This window comes from Hevea brasiliensis, chromosome 2 (assembly GCF_030052815.1).
Source record: "Hevea brasiliensis isolate MT/VB/25A 57/8 chromosome 2, ASM3005281v1, whole genome shotgun sequence".
NCBI lineage: Eukaryota > Viridiplantae > Streptophyta > Magnoliopsida > Malpighiales > Euphorbiaceae > Hevea > Hevea brasiliensis.
This window is the reverse complement of record NC_079494.1, coordinates 115446234-115463607: the sequence shown is the minus strand read 5'-3', so window position 1 is coordinate 115463607 and position 17374 is coordinate 115446234. Positions and strand designations below refer to the sequence as shown.

Below are 17374 nucleotides of genomic sequence, written 5' to 3'. Positions count from 1 at the left end.
AAATGCTTAGAAAAATTTTTAGATCGGTACAAACAATTTTGGTTCAATAAGCCAAACGGAGGGCATTTTGGTCATTTTGTATTCAGAGATGATTTTTAGCCAACTTGTCCAGTTAAATAAATAATTTGTACGACATAAAATATGAATAAATATTGCTAAAAATTTAATTGAAAATGAGTAGAAAAAAAAAGAAAAGAAAATGGAAGAGAATTTGAATTTTGACATTATGCTTATGCAATTAAAATATTTCCTCCAACTAAATTTTGACACACCATCGTATGCTATTTAACAATGAATAAAAGAAAATAAAAATTGAAAAATCAAACAGCCATCTTCAACCTTGGCTGTCGATTTCATAGAGAAAAAAAAAAAAAGAACCTTAATGAAAGCTTCATTGTGAGTTTGATTCTACCCACAAAATCACCTCAAAATCCCATCCTCGCTTCACAAAAAATTGTCCCTATCACTAGAGCAATACTTAGGCAGCAAAAAGAAGTGAAAACAAAGGAGTTTGTTAAGCTTGGGTAGGCACACAACAGGGTTAGTGTTAATTAAACCCTTTAAATTGTGTGTATGCATCATTGGAAGTATGAATTGAGTGTAAATTTGAGAAAAATTAAACAAATCTTGCATGATTGTGCCCTTTCAATTTTCGACAGCCTTAGGGTATATTAGGATTTCAATGATTAAATTGAATTATAGTTGTAGATGGATGCCAATGAACATGAATTTGACAAATTAAACTCTTGATTGTATGTGTTTGAAGAATTGAAATTGTTGGAGTTGGGATTTGGGCACAAATTGAGATTTTGCTTATATATTGGTGAAAGGAAGTTCTAATGGTAAAGTAGCGACCATTTGGCTGTGTGATTAGGAAGTGAAGTGATTTGTGCCATGAGAATTGAAGTTAGGTATGCTGCCTAGTGTGATCTGCTGGACTGGGTCTGAGTCCAGCAGATTTGGGCAACTATAACTGGAGTTATGTAAGTTTAATTGGTGCAAGGCTAATTGGACATGAAATTAGATACATAATAACACAACTTTGATGAAGGAACCCTGCCTAGAAAACCACAATAGACTGACCTAAAAATTGACCAAATCCGGGTAACACACAATCTGCCTGGGTAAAATGATCAAATGAACAGTGTTCATTCATTTGGTCATAACTCAGTGTAGAAAGGTTCAATTTACCTGAAATTTATATCAATGAAAAGTTTAGACAATTTGGAATAACTTTCATGTAGAATACAAACTCCAATTCTGAACTTAACCAAATGAAATTGCTAACCAAAGTTGAGCAACCGAATCTGACAGAATCAGAATTGCCTAGAAATTCTGGGTGAAAGTCCATCCGATCAGTTATGGTAAAATAGTCATAACTTGATCTAGAAAACTCCAAATGAAGTGATTCAAAAAGGAAATTAAAGAAGACACATAAAGGAACAACGTTCATTAAGAGAATTTTATCAAATTTCTACTGTATAAATAACCAATGGAACAGTAAACTTAAGCTTGAAATCTGAAAATTTTAAAATAACTAACACGAAGCTTTATAATGGTATTAGCAACCAATGACAACAATTTTAGAATGCAAAATGTGGTATGTTGGAAATATTAGAACTAATATACCTATTGTCTATGAAAAAGTCAACATTTTAGTTGACTAATGGAATAAATAGTAACAATTAAATTTCAATTTCACAAAAAAAAATTTGTATAATTAAAAGTGTTAAATGCCCTAGTAGGCCTAGTGTGATTGGTTTGGATAGGTTGGCATGCTAATAGGATTCTGATAGTAGTACTGCGTATGGCTTCACGCCATTCTGTGTTTTATGGTCAATTGTGTCATTCTGTGATACGATAGCCTATGGCTATACGGATTATGATGTTATATTTGGCTTTATGCCTTATTGCTTTTATGGCTTATTAGCCATTCTATCTGCACACCGGGAGACACATTATAACTGATGGTATGACGGCCCGAGGTACCTGGTACCCTGTGCTAGTTCACCCGTTTATCCAGTCCGGTTAATTTGTATAGGTTGCTTGGGCATGGAAAAGTATAAATGTAATTGAATTAATTATTAAAGGAAGGAAGGAAATTAAATATCAAAATAAAGAATATGAATGATTTTAATAAAAAGATGCTCAAAATCATCAAAAGAACGATTAATAAAATGCTAGGAAGAGTTAATATCATAAGAGGTAATTAGCTTTCGACTAAACAATAAGTTAATAATTATTTATTTCTTATAAGCATAATAATTATGAATTTTTTTTTATTTTTATATGTATATTATATTTTCTTGTATTATTGGCACCATTAAGTTTTATGCTTAGCGCGTCGCTATTTGCAACGCGTAGGTACTGAAGATTTGACCAGAGAACCCAATAGATCATAGACTGAGAGATTAGAAGTTTTGATCTGCGTTTGGGTCCCGAGTGTCACCTCCTTAGCAGTGCATATTTTGGTAGTGTCCACTAGCTTGTATTTTATTTTTTTATCATTGTAATTAAATTTTGGATATGTAATATAAATTATGTATTTTTGTACATTAAATATGCACATGATGTAAATTAATGCAGTTTCAAATTTAATATTTGAATTGTGTATGTAAGAAAATAATTTAAATTTCTTATGTATTTATATGAGTGAAACTTATTGATGTTTTAAATGGGAAAACAAATTTGAGAATACATATAAATATAATTGTAATTGTTTTACACAAGTGGGAAAGCGTCAAATTATTAAGAAATGAGGGAAAATTTTGTCAATTTCTCCGATAAAATAATTAGATATGAATTTAAATAAAATTTTATGTGATAACCAAGAATATAATGGGATAAGTTAAGACGCTTTAACGCACTATGTGACGTGCCTTGTTCGGCTACACTGTAGATGGGTGAGGGGTGTCACAGGTGTCAACTTGAGTTTGCTTAAAAGATCCTGAAAACAAGTGGGAAGATGCGTTTTGGTGTATATATCAACGTTTTGGCTGACAGAGGAGACAGAAATCAAGCATATGGTGCCATGAGCAACATGATGATGTACAAAATGATAATCAATTTTGATGTGTTTGGTACGCTCATGAAATGCATCATTATGAGAAATCTGTATGATACTTCTATTATCGCAATGAAGCATCGTGGCAGAAGAATGAATGACACCCAATCAGTTAATAACTATCGTAATCAAAGTAATTCAGATGTAGCATCAGCAAGAGCATGATATTCAGATTCTGTGCAAGAATGTGCAATAACAGTTTGCTTTTTGTTACGCCAAGAGATAAGAGAATCACCCAAGAAGAAACAATAACCAGTTGTAGAGCAATGGTCTGTCAGATTAACAACCCAATCAGTATCAGAGTAGCCAGATAATACTAGGGAGGAGATAGAAGAAAAGTGCAAACCATGAAAAAGAGTGCCTTTGATATAACGAAGAATTCGAAGTACTGCAGAGAAATGAGTTGAGTGAGGAGCAGACATAAACTGGCTGACCAGATGAACAGCATATGAAATATCAGGTTGAGTAACTGTGAGATAAACAAGACTCCCGACAAGCTGTCGATATAAAGTAGGATCATCAAGAGGAGTGCCATCAAGAGGTGTAAGTTTGTAATTGAGCTCCATCGGTGTTGATACTATTTTGCTATCAGTGATGCCTGCTCGAGAAAGTAAGTCGGATGCATACTTGGCTTGAGAGAGATAATAGCTATGAAAATTTTGAGAAACTTCAAGACTCAAAAAATAGTTGAGAGAACCCAAGTCTTTTATTTCAAATTGCTAATTGAGATAATGTTGTAACTTTGAAATACTAGATGAATCATCTCCTCTTATTGTCATATCATCAACATAAAGCAAAAGAAGAACAATACCACTGTTAGTTCGGCGAGTGAATAATGCAGAATCATGTGGGCTAGAGAGAAAATCAAGTTGAGCAAGAGTGGAACTAAATTTGACAAATCAGGCCCTAGGAGCTTGCTTTAATCCATATAAGGCTCGCCGAAGTTTGCAAACCTTATGAGGAGAATGATAACCAAGAGGAGGATGCATATAAACCTCTTCTGTTAAATTACCATGAAGAAAAGCATTTTTGATATATATCTGGAAAAGTTTCCATTTACGAACTGCATCAATAGCTAAGAGACTGCGAACATATGTTATTTGGGCCACTGGAGCAAAAGTTTCTTCATAGTCGATACCATACTCTTGAGTGTACCCTTTGGCTACTAAGCGAGCTTTGTAGCGTTCAATAGTTTCATCAGAACGGGTCTTGATTTTGTAAATCCATTTGCAACCAATAGGGGTCTTGTTTGGTGGAAGATCAACTAGATCCCAAGTATGAGTTTTCTCTAAAGCCTGAAGTTCTCTAAAGCCTGAAGTTCTTCAGTCATAGCTTGCTGCCGAAGAGGGTCAGTACTTGCCTTATGATAAGAATGAGGCTCATGAAGGGTTGCAATAGTAGAGTAACAGTGAAAATCAGAAAGATAATGAGAAGTTTCTCTTACACGGGTAGAACGACGAAGAGTACTGTTAGGGGGAAATGCAAGCGCAGGTACTGAATCAATAACTGGTGTAGGTTCAACAAGGACAGGTGGAGTTGGGCTTATTAAGCACATCAAAATCACCTAAATCAGGATTTGGAAACAGCTCTTTAGAGGAGTCAGTGAAAAATAGAGAGTCAGTATTGACAGAGTGATGAAATTTGAAAAGAGAAGAGAACATAGTATTGTCCCAAAAGATAACATGAAGAGAGATGCGTAACTTATTAGAAATAGGATCCCAACAACGATACCCTTTGTGTTCAATGCCATAACCAAGAAAACAACATAGACTAGCACGGGGCTCTAATTTGATATGTTCATGAGGTTTTAAAAGAACAAAAGAAAAACATCGAAAAGGTTTAACGATGGAATAGTCAGGAAGTTGTCCAAACAACTTTTCAAAAGGAGATAAATTATGAAGAATCAAGGTAGGAAGACGGTTAATAATATAAACAGCATGAAGAGCTGCTTCTCTCCAAAATTTTTTTGGACATGAGGCAGAAAGAAGAAGAGTATAGACAGAATCAAGAATATGGCGATGCTTGCATTCAGCTCGCCCATTCTGTTGAGAGGTGTGATGGCTGTTGATTCCACCAAAAATTAAATTAACTGGAATTACCAGTAATAAAATATCTTCTGCAGTAAGTGGTAATCTAGGTTGAACTGTAGAGACTGTGTTACTAAATTTCGTGCACTTGTGTAACAGGAAAAGAAAAGGTGGAGGTGGGGGGGGTGTTGTAACACAAAATCAGAAGAAAGAAATCACGTTCAGAAATTAAATAACTAAATTTAAATATGAAACTCTCAAATTAAACAAATTTCAGTCCAAGGTAATTCGCATTCCAATGCATGACTCGATTATAGACAAAAGAAATACAATTATTTCTTATTGAATACTTAACGTAGATTTACCAAACAACGAGGTAAAACTCTTAACTTCCCTATACTCATCAATTCGATTACAACACTCTTGTAGACTCTAATTATTAACTGAATTGATATTAAACAATTCTCATCAAATTAATAATTGCTTTAAGAACATGAAGTAGTTAAGCTGAACAACGATTTATAAAGCATAAATCATTTAATTCACCCTATTGTTTCCTTAAGTTATTATCAAAAACATGAATTATAATCAATAAAACCTAATTGCTACTCACATTCAATTTTACACAACAATTACAGATTATGAAGATGAATTAGCAATTGATCAAATCAACACAATTAACTAATAGGCCTTTTTAGCAAATCATTCAATAAATCAAAAACAATGAAATCGGAAAATAAATAGATATTCAAAAAGACATAATTTAAATTAAAAACCTGGTCTCACAAATCATGTAATAGAACTAGAATCCCTTGAACTGAATTTAGAACTTAGCCATTCATGTTCATGGCTTACAGAAAAATAAAGAAGAAATCTAAAAAGAGAATGAAGAATGAAGGTCTTTTATGGTGTTCGAAGGTCTGAATGGATTTTATACTCGAAAACCTAATCCAAAAATAAATGCCAAACTTGGAAAAGTTTTGAAATTCAAAAGACAGATTTTCTGCTCTGCAATCACGACAGTTTTTTAGCCACTTTTCTTTTGAATCTGTCTCTGCCTTCTTCAGGAAAGTTGTAGCCTTATTTCTTAGCTTTCCAACGAGTACTCATTTGCCCAAATCCGAGGTCTACAGCCCAAGTTATGGGCTAAAAATCAAAACTGATTCTGACAGACGGTCCAACCCATAATTTTGGCTTCATTTCAGTTTTTGACAATTAAAATAGTCTTATCTCACTTCTAGCCCTTCACAACAATTGTAGAGGTGGCTCTTAAGGTTCAATTGGGCCTGAGTTTGCTTCATTTGGACCTTCGGAGCTCCAGATATAGAATACATCCCAAGACTGGTCGTGACAAATCAAGTATGGGCTTTTGCAATAGATCCATAGCTCATTTTGTTAACCTTGAAGACTGATTTGGGCTTTGGTCTCTCTTTGTCATTTGTAGTGCTCTGACATAGCTTTTCAATGAATTAAACAACACTTAATTTGGAGACCCACAACTTTAGAGACACCTGAAAAATACAACAAAGGTCAAGTTAATGCAAATGCTGAAAATTTCTCCATTTAACACAATTATTCCAACAACTATATAAAAATATGCCTAATTGATAATTATACTTTAATCAACTGAATTAGGCATAAAAACACATTAGAAACACTAAATGTGATGGGAGTAAAATTAATAAATTATGCACTTATCAAATTCCCTCACACTTATTCCATGCTTGTCCTCAAGCATAACTTAAACTCTCAATCAACTCCACTTAGAAGTTCACTTAACTTCACTCTATCACAACATTTTCTAACCAAAGATTAAAAGCTTGAAAGAGGAGGCAAGTAAGGTAATAACCATCACAACAAATTCCATCAACACCATACCAATATATCAACAATTCTCCAACACAAAATAAAAGGCTTGAAATCAATTAAATTTACACAATTTAAGTTTTATAAAATTTTAAATCAATACATACCAAAACACAAGGCTAATTTATCAAGGCACAACAATTATAGCTCTTTGCAACTCTTAGGGGAGATAGAAATGGTTTTTTTTTTATTTGAAATTGGTACTTCTCTCTCGCTGCAGTTACTCTTTTTTTTTTTTTCAACTATCACCTTAAGAAAAGCACCTTGCTCATATTCTAGCTAGCTTTTGATCTGAGAATCGACATGGGGTTCATGAAGACCCTTGGTTACTTTGCTTAACTAAAAGAGTGAATTAATTTTCAAGTTCAGCCTTTTATTTCCCTCAATTTATGCATCTACATATTATAAAGTGTCTGATAGATTAAATAAAGTTCTGAAATATGCATGACATTAGTTTAAAGTACACGTAACTAATCATTTCACCATTAAATCAAGCCTAAATTACTTATGCAAAAAAAAAATTACTCTATGGTATGGAGAAGAGGGAAAATCCATCATTAAAATTATTATTACCTTGCCTAAAATCTCAAAAATTCAATCTAAAATAGAAAAGTCATTTCAAGAATAAAGCACTTTTCTTCGAAAGTTAATATAGAATCATGAATCAAACTTATGAGAACGATTTTTTTTTTAAATTTTTTTATTTCTCCTCCCCTACACTTAAAACTTACATTGTCTCCAATATAAAGCCCAAATGCAAAAGAAAAGAAAAAAATACTAGAAAATAAAATAAGATAAGGGAAAGAAAACAAATCTGATTGTGGCTAACAAGCTACGCATGGGTTGCCTCCTAAGAAGCGCTTTTGTTTATCGTTGTTGTCTCGATATGGCAAAACTCCTTCATCCACATAAATTGGATTACTCAATTTGAGCTCTTCCACTGAATGCTCCTGAAATCCCTCATAAAATGGCTTGAGTCTATGACCGTTGACCTTGAACACTTTGTTAGTTCCTAAATTTTGAATTTCAACTTCACCATAAGGAAACACATCAGTAACAACAAAGGGTCCAATCCAACGAGAACACAACTTACCAGGCATCAGCTTCAATATGGAATTACATAATGAAACTTTTTGCCCAACTACAAACTGCTTCCTTAGTTTGTCATGGAATGCTTTTGTCTTTTCTTTATAGATCCTAGAGTTCTCATAAGCCTTAAGTCGAATTTTCTCTAATTCATGCAATTGTAATTTTCTTTCCAACTCATCCTCCATGCTTAACTCAAAAACATCCTACACAAATGTATCAACAACATCAATAGAAAAGACAGAATGATCATCAGTAGGATACTTCATGGCATCAAAGATATTAAATTTGACAGTCTCTCCATTAAACTCCATAGTTAAGGTACCCTCATCTACATCAATTTTTATCTTGACAGTTTTTAGGAAAGGTTTTCCAAACAAAATCAAAGCTGACTTTGATGTTGGGACACTATCCTCCATATCCAGAATGTAATATCAATTCTCCAACCTGCACCAACACATCCTCAACTACTCCCAATGGATAAGCATTAAAACGATCGGCTAACTGAATAATGACACTGGTTTCTTTCAAAGGAACCAAATTCAAAGTTTGGAAAACTGAATATGACATGACATTAATAGATGCTCCTAAATCTATCATTGCATCTTCAAATCTAGAATCACCTATTTTGCAAGGAATAGAAAACGAACCTGGATCCTTACACTTACGGGGTAATTTTCACTGAATTAATGCTGACATATTTTCCCCCACACTGATCTTCTCATTATTCCTCAACTTGCGCCTTGTAGTGCATAATTCCTTAAGGAATTTAGCATACCTAGGAACTTGTTTGATCGCATCAAGTAAAGGTATATTAACCTCCACCTTCTTGAAAGTCTCCAAAATTTCTTTCTCTTGTTCTTCTTTCTTAGTCTTGGCCAACCTGCAGGGGAATAGAGGAAGAACATAATTATTAACCTTATTCAGTTTAGGTTCAGTATTTACCTCAACTTTAGGAACTTCAGACTCTTTTGCTCCTTGTTTCTTCCTTTTCATTGACTCATGTGGAGTCTGGTTATCAACTTCTTTCCCACTCCGCAACACTATAGCACTCGCATTTTCTCTGGGATTCATTACTGTTTGTGATGGAAGATTTCCAGAACCTTAAGCTTCCAACTTACTCACAGTTGAAGCTAACTGACCAATCTTCCTGTCTATGTTTTGAATGCTATTTCTGATCTCCTGTTGAAACTATTGTGTATTGTTAGCCAAAGCCTTAATAATTTCATCGAGTGACATACCTTGCTTTGAGGGAGGTGGAGGTGGTTGATTCACTTGTGGTCTCTACTGCTGGTATCGGTTTTGTACCGGTTGATTCCCATTACTTAGATTGGGATGATCTCGCCATCCTGGATTACAAGTATTAGAAAAGGGATCATACCTGCGTTGTGATTGTCTATAATTTCCTACTGCATTAACATGTTGCATTGATTCATCCTCTTGTAACGCAGGACACATGTCAGTGGCATGACCCGAACCCGAACAAATTCTACGTACTTTAACAGCCAATTGCCTCACCAAAGAAGTTAAATCAGAAATCTGTTTCTCAATGTTAGATGTACTTACCTCATTAACCTTCTTAGGTGTGTGATCCATTCTTATTCCAAACTGTTGAGAGTTTGTTGTCATGTTAGCAATTAGCCTCCTTGCCTCTTCTGGTGTCTTGTCAACCAAAGCTCCTCCACTAGCAGCATCTATCATATTGCGGTCCATTGGTAGAAGTCCCTCATAAAAATATTGAATCAGAAGCTGCTCACTTATTTGATGATGAGGACATCTTGCACACAGCTTCTTAAATCTCTCCCAATACTCATACAAACTCTCTCTATTATACTGCCGGATGCCACAAATTTCTTTTCTTATGTTGGCAGCATAGGAAGCAGGAAAATACTTCTCCAAAAATATCCGCTTCATCTCATTCTATGAGTTGACGGATCCAAAAGGAAGGTAATATAATCAATCCTTAGCTATGCCTTCCAGTGAGAAAGGGAAAGCTCAAAGCTTGATTTGATCCTCTGAAACTCCTCGAGGTTTCATGCTGGAACACACAATATGAAATTCCTTTAAATGTTTATGTGGATCCTCACCTGAAAGGCCATGAAACTTAGGCAACAAATGGATTAGTCCAGATTTTAACTCAAAAGTAACATTTAAAGCAGGGTATTGAATACACAAAGGCTGTTGGTTTAGATCAGGAGCGGCCAACTCTTTCAAAGTTCTAGTAGCCATGGTTTTGTTTTCGAAATCTGAATCCGAATCCGAACTTAATTCCCTTGTAGATTGGACTCCTTCAGATGTACTTGGAATCTGCCTAGCTTGCTAAGCCAATTTTCTCGACTGTTTAGCTGTTTTTTCTACTTCTGGATCAAAGATCAACTCACCAGATTGAGAAGTTATTGTCATAAATAAAAAGAAATCAAAGTAAAAATAGAAAAATGCCTTAAAACCCTATAAAAAGATGGAATTTGGCCTCAAGAGGGTGGGGCCAATGAATCTTACTTGATCAGAACGTCGTTTCCTTCAAAAAAAGTATGGAGCGCCCTCCTAATTCAACTAAAAATATGTCGATGAATAGTAACATCGTAATTTTTACCGAAAACCTGAAAACAGCAACACTTCACAAACAAGGTTAATAACAGAATATTCTAACACTAAAAATATGAAATCTAATAACTTCAGTCCTCGGCAACGGTGCCAAAATTTCTTGATGGTTGTTGATTCTACCAAAAATTAAATTAACTGGAATTACCAGTAATGAAATATTTTCTGCAGTAAGTGGTAATCTAGGTCAAACCCTAGAGACTGTGTTACTAAATTTCGTGCACTTGTGTAACAGGAAAAGAAAAGGTGGGAGGGAGGGGGGGTTGTAACACTAAATCAGAAGAAAGAAATCACGTTCAGAAATTAAAGAACTAAATTTAAATATGAAACTCTCAAATTAAACAAACTTCAGTCCAAGGTAATTCGCATTCCAATGCATGACTCGATCATAGACAAAAGAAATATAATTATCTCTTATTGAATACTTAACGTAGATTTACCAAATAGCGAGGTAAAACCCCTAACTTTCCTATATTCATCAATTCGAGCCCAGCACTCTTGTTGACTCTAATTATTAACTGAATTGGTATTAAGCAATCCTCATCAAATTAATAACTGCTTTAAGAACAGGAAGTAGTTAAGTTGAACAACAATTTATAAAGCATAAATCATTTACCCTATTATTTCCTAAGGTTATTATCGAAAAATTGGATCATAATCAATAAAACCTAATTGCTACTCACATTCAATCTTACACAACAATTACGGATTATGAAGATGAATTAGCAATTGATCAAATTAAATAATTAGCTAATAGGCCTTTTTAGCAAATCATTCAATAGATAAAAAACAATAAAATCGGAAAACAAATAGATATTCAAAAAGACATAATTTAAATTAAGAACCTGGTCTCACAAATCATGCAATAGAACTAGAATCCTTTGAACTGAATTTAGAACTTAGCCACTCATGTTCATGGCTTACAGAAAAATTAAAGAAAAATAAAGAAGAAATCTAAAAAGAGAATGGAGAATGAAGGTCTTTTATGGTGTTCGAAGGTCTGAATGGATTTTATACTGAAAAACCTAATCCAAAAAATAAGAGCCAAACTTGGAAAAGTTTTAAAATTCAAAAGATAGATTTTCTACTCGACAATTACGGTAGTTTTTCAGTCACTTTCCTTTCGAATCTGTCTCTTCCTTCTTCAGAAAAGTTGTAGCCCTATTTCTTAGCTTTCCAACGGGTACTCATTTGCTCAAATCCGAGGTCTTCAGTCCAAGTTATGGGCTAAAAACCGAAACTAGTTCTGACATACGGTCCAGCCCATAATTTTGACTTCATTGCGATTTTTGACAATTAAAATGACCTTATCTCGTTCCAGCCCTTCACAACAATTGTAGAGGTGGCTCTTAAGGTTCAGTTGAGCCTGGGTTTGCTTCATTTGGACCTCCGGAGCTCCAGATATAAAATAAATCCCAAGACTGGTCGTGACAAATCAAGTATGAGCTTTTACAATAGATCCATAGCTCATTTTGTCAACCTTGGAGACTGATTTGGGCTTTGGTCTCTCTTTGTCATTTGTAGTGCTCTGACTTAGCTTTTCAATGAATTAAATAGCACTCAATTTGGAGACCCACAACTTTAGAAACATCTGAAAAATATAGCAAAGTCAAGTTAATGCAAATGTTAAAAATTTATCCATTTTACACAATTATTTCAACAACTATATAAAAATATGCCTAATTGATAATTATACTTTAATTAACTGAATTAGGCATAAAAAAACACTAGAAACACTAAATATGATGGGAGTAAAATTAATAAATTATGCACTTATCAAGGTGTGAGGACAAGAACGTTAAACAATGGTGCCTTGTTGACTAAGAAATTGAAGCAAAGAAGAATCCCGATATTCCATGGCATCATCTGTTCAGAGAATTTTAATGTCACAAGAGAACTGAGTTTTAATCATTTTTGCAAATGTGATGTAAATTTGTGATAACTGAGAATAATCGTCAATAAATATCACAAAATAACGAAAACCATTTATTGAAGAAATAGGAGAAGGACCCCAAATGTCAGAATGAATTAAGCCAAAAGGAGTGTCTGAAGTAGCATTAGTATGAGAAAAAGATAATGCAAGTTGAATGCAGGTTGTTTTGCAAGCTGACAATTTAAACAATTAAATGACTTAAACTTCGTAGATCCTAATAATCCACGGGAAATTAAAGGTTGGATTTTACTAGCAGAGGCATGACCAAGACGAAGATGCCATTGGTGAATGGAGGAGTTGGGGATTGTAGCTGTAGACACAAGTCTCTGAGGAAGATGTAAAGATGAAAGCTCAAATAATCTACCCACTCTGCGACCCATCCCAAGAACCTGTCCCATTTGTGGATCCTGTACCTGGGCACCATGGGGAGAAAAAAATAACAATTAATCCTTTTTCATATAACTGACCAACAGAAATAAGATTGAGTGCTAAATTAGGGATATAATAGGTGTCAAGGAGATGAAGATTTGAGGTAGACGCATGACCAGTATGTGCGATGTTCATTTTAGTACCATTTGCAGTATGAATTGGTGGTAAGGAAGATACAGGTTTTGCAGAAGACAAGAATTTAAGATTAGTGGTCATATAATTACAACATGTAGAGTCAAAAAGCCAATAAAAATTATCCGGAGTGGCAGACATGGTAGCAGGGGAATTAGAAGAGATAACCTGTTTGAATAGTGCCTTAAGATCACTCATGGTGATGGCAGTAGAACCCTCAGTAGCAGCAACAGTAGTGATAGAAGAAGATCCAGGCTTTGAGACATTCTTGAATTTAGAATGCCCTCCTTTTGGTATTGGAGGGCATGTGAGACAATGTTCAAGAATATGACTGTAACCATGACAATATTTGCATTCTATAGTAGGACAATAAGCAAAAGCATGACCAATTTGATTACAATTCTTACAGAGTTGATTGCCAGATTTCTAATGTTAGGATCGAGTAGTTGCAAGAGCTGTTTCAAATTGAGGAGTTTTATCCAAACTGAGATGAGTCTCTTCAAAAATAATCTTTTGAATAGCAATATCCAATGATGGGAGTGGATTTTGATGTAGCAGGGACGTTCAAGCGGCCTCATATTTTGGTCGAAGAGCCATTAGAACTTGAATGACATGAAGATGATCTTCACTGATTTTGGCCTGAGATATTTGATTCCAAATGGGTTGGACCTGGGCAAGAAAATCATTCACAGATTGACCTGCTTCTTGTTTCAGATTATGAAGAGTAGTCCACAACTGATAATAGTGGGCAAGTCTAGTGGTCTAATATCGATTAGCAAAAAAATCTCAGATTTCTTTTGCAGAGTCATAATCAGCAAATTAAATGTGAATGGACGGGACAGAGGTATTGCGAAACCATGTGATGATCTGATGATTTTTATTATCCCAATCCTCAAGATGGTCAGCAAATTTTGCATCAGTTTCATCGTTCTCTTTTGTCAACATAGTGATATCTCCGGTAACAATACACTAAAGCTTGCGACCTATAAAAAAACTTTTCATTCATTGAACTCAAAGATTATAGTTGGAACCAGTCAGAACCGTTGCAATAGGTTTTGAAATATCAGATTTCTCCATTGATTTTCTGGTCTGTAGCAGAGTGTAGATTAATAACAAGATGAGGAGAAAAAGTAATATAATAACAGGAATAAAAGAATGAACCAGAACAGGTTGTAGAGAGAGAAGAGAGACCCCAGAAACTAGGAATAAAAGACTTAAGGCTCTGATACCATATTAGCAGAAAGAATACAAGTGATGATGGAAAATGTTGTGTATATGTATGCTATCTTATTTACAGAGATACTATATCTATTTATACATGAGAACATGAGCTAATTTTGATAAGAATAATTATGCTAAATTAATCTCCTATAATCATGCTAATTGCTGTAATTATGCTAAACAAATCTCCTATAATCATGTAAAGACAGATTTTCCTATAATCATGCTAACAGTGCATGAGGCTGCATGGACGTGTTTGGGTACGTAGGTAAGGTAAAAGGAGAATGCTCAACTTTTTGTTGTGGCATTGTGAACCCATAGACACTAGGAGCAATTCCATGTTTAGCTTTGAAAGGAAATTCCTACTGCGTGAGACATAAATTCTTTTGGAAATTAAGTCTAAACAAAAATAGCTCTTATGCAATTTGCATACCCAAGGAATACACATGGACTAGATCGAGGATCCAATTTATTTTTAGCTAACGGTTTCAACCATGGATAGCATAAACACCCAAAGACCCATAATTCATTATAATTAGGTTGGTGATTAAACAATTTTTCAAAAGGAGAGGCTGGAGTGGTACAAAGTAAGGGCAATCTATTGATGGTATAGACAATTGTTTCAAATGCATAATGTCAATAAGTATAAGGAACAGAGGAATGATTTAAAAGGGCACTACCTGTTTCTACAATATGCCTATGTTTTCTCTCAGCATGCCCATTTTGTTCAGGTGTATAAAGGCATGACATTCTTTGAGTAATTTCATTATCTTGAAGATATTTGGAAAGAGCTTGAAACTCCCCTCCCCAATCAACTTGAAAATTTTTAATTTGACAACCAAAATACCTCAACAAGATGTTGGAATTTAATAAAGACGATCAATACTTCAGATTTAGCTTTCAAGAAATATATCCACAGTAACGACTGTAATGGTCATAAAAAATAACATAATATCTATGACCATCGATTAATGGGACAAGAGATGGTCTCCATACATCAAAGCAGATAAGTTCAAAAGGATTTTTAGCAGAAGTTTGTGACTCAAAAAAAGGTAATTTATGGCTTTTACTGACATTACAAGAATTACAAGGGAAAGTAGAATCTGCCAAATTATTATGAGAAAAAACATTATTCAAGGTCCTATGATTAGCATGAGCTAATCGGGCATGCCAAGTACATAAGTTTGCAGAATTTGCAGTTGGAGAAATGCTAGAAAGAACTTAGAGAGGCATGGTGTAAAGCCCATCTTTACTTTGGCCTTGGTAGAGAAGTTGCTTGGTGTGGATATCCTTGACAAGGAACATATCAGAAAAGAATTCAATTGAAATGTTATTAGCGTTAGTGAAAGCAAAGACAGAAAGTAAGTTGCGAGATATAGAAGGAGAGTGAAGAATATTGTCTAAGGAAAAACCATGATTATTAAGAATGGCAGAAGAAGACCCATGATTAGAGATTGAAAGAGTAATACCATTTCCAAGAGTAATTTCGTCACTGCTATGATGTGGTGATGAAATTGAGATATTTCCTTGATCAGCTATTAAATGGAAATTGGCACCAGAGTCCACGGTCCATGATTGCTGTGGTGGAGATGTGTTAGAGGCAAAATGAGACTGGGGCTTTGGTGGAGTAGGCGGTGTAGGAAAAGAACTGGACTTGGGAGTAGGACATTGGAGTGCATAATGACCATGCCTCTGGCAGTTGTAACAAATAGTGTTTGGTGGTGTAGGACTTGACTGCAAAGTTGTGGATCACCCACAACTCCTTCCACGTCCACCTCGGTTCCCTCTTATAATGGACTGCATAGTGGCAAAATGAGTAGTAGGTGGAATTGAAGATTCGAGTGTGAGTTTTTCCATCTGCAACTGAGTCTCTTCACTTCATAAAATTGCTTAGAGATCATCATAAGAAAGAGGTGCATTTCGAGCCTCAATTGCTCATTTGAAAGGTTTGTAATCCCCTCCAAGACCTTTGAGGATGTCACTAATAAAAACATCTTCTGGAATGGGACATTGCAAAGCCGAAAGCTGATAAAAAATGGCCTTTGCATGTCGCATATATTTATCAACAGAATCTATTACTTTTGATTGATGACGCAATTGTTTGCACAATTGTTGAATTTGCATACGAGATCAAGACGCAAATATGGCATGCAATTTCTGCCATGCCTTTCGTACAATAGTAATTCCAATGAGTTGTGATAAAATGCTTCTTCACCAAAAAAAAACTTCTTCCCCTCTCTCCTCTCTCTGATGCACACCCAAGCTCCAAAAAAAAGCCAATTACCCATAAAAAAACCCTATATGCCTTCATAAAACTTGGTCCTCACACCTAGAGCAAGTTTTCTCTTAGAAGTGGCTCCATTCAAGGTTAGTTGCATATGTATATAAAACACATTTATTCCATGTTTAGAGATGTGTAATAGGTAAGAAATTGTGGAATAAAAAAAAAAAAACCATGTGTATGAATGCCATGAATTTCGGCAGCCAAAATTGCTAACTAACTTAAGGCATGAAAAAATAATAAGGAAGTGAAGCTTTTTGGGGGGTGAAAATGATTTTTGGCTTATGAAATTGTTAGAGCACATTTTAATGTTGAGCAGCAATGTTTGGGGGGACTATACTCTCTCTAGAAACTCGGATTTAGGCGATTCTTTGTCAATTTATGACCAAAGTTGGACCAAAATTTTTCAAAATTCAACAAATAAAATCAAACCAATGAAAAAGTGCAAACTTGCACCAAAAAAAAAAAAAAAAAATTTGCCAAAATGACCTAAGCTTTGAGAAAGTGACCAAAACCAACAGAGTGCCAAAGTCAATGTACATATTTTCTATGCAAAAGTTAAGCTTGAAAATGATTTGGTAATTGATTCCACATTTTTTTTAAAAAAAAAATGGTACACGAGAGTGTTAAAACTAATGTACCTATTTGTCTATGCAAAGTCAATATTTTTGTTGAACTAAAATCTAAGCTTAAATGCTTAGAATTGTATGACAATATATGACTATGCATCCTAG

At 34.6% G+C, this 17374-nt stretch overlaps 1 non-coding gene across 1 annotated transcript; it reads left to right on the top strand.

Annotated features, from left to right (window-relative positions):
- Positions 1-9802: 9802 nt before the first annotated feature.
- LOC131178045 (small nucleolar RNA R71) lies at positions 9803-9909 on the top strand. The gene has a single exon (XR_009147176.1). It is a non-coding gene; the product is annotated as a small nucleolar RNA R71 (small nucleolar RNA).
- Positions 9910-17374: the final 7465 nt, after the last annotated feature.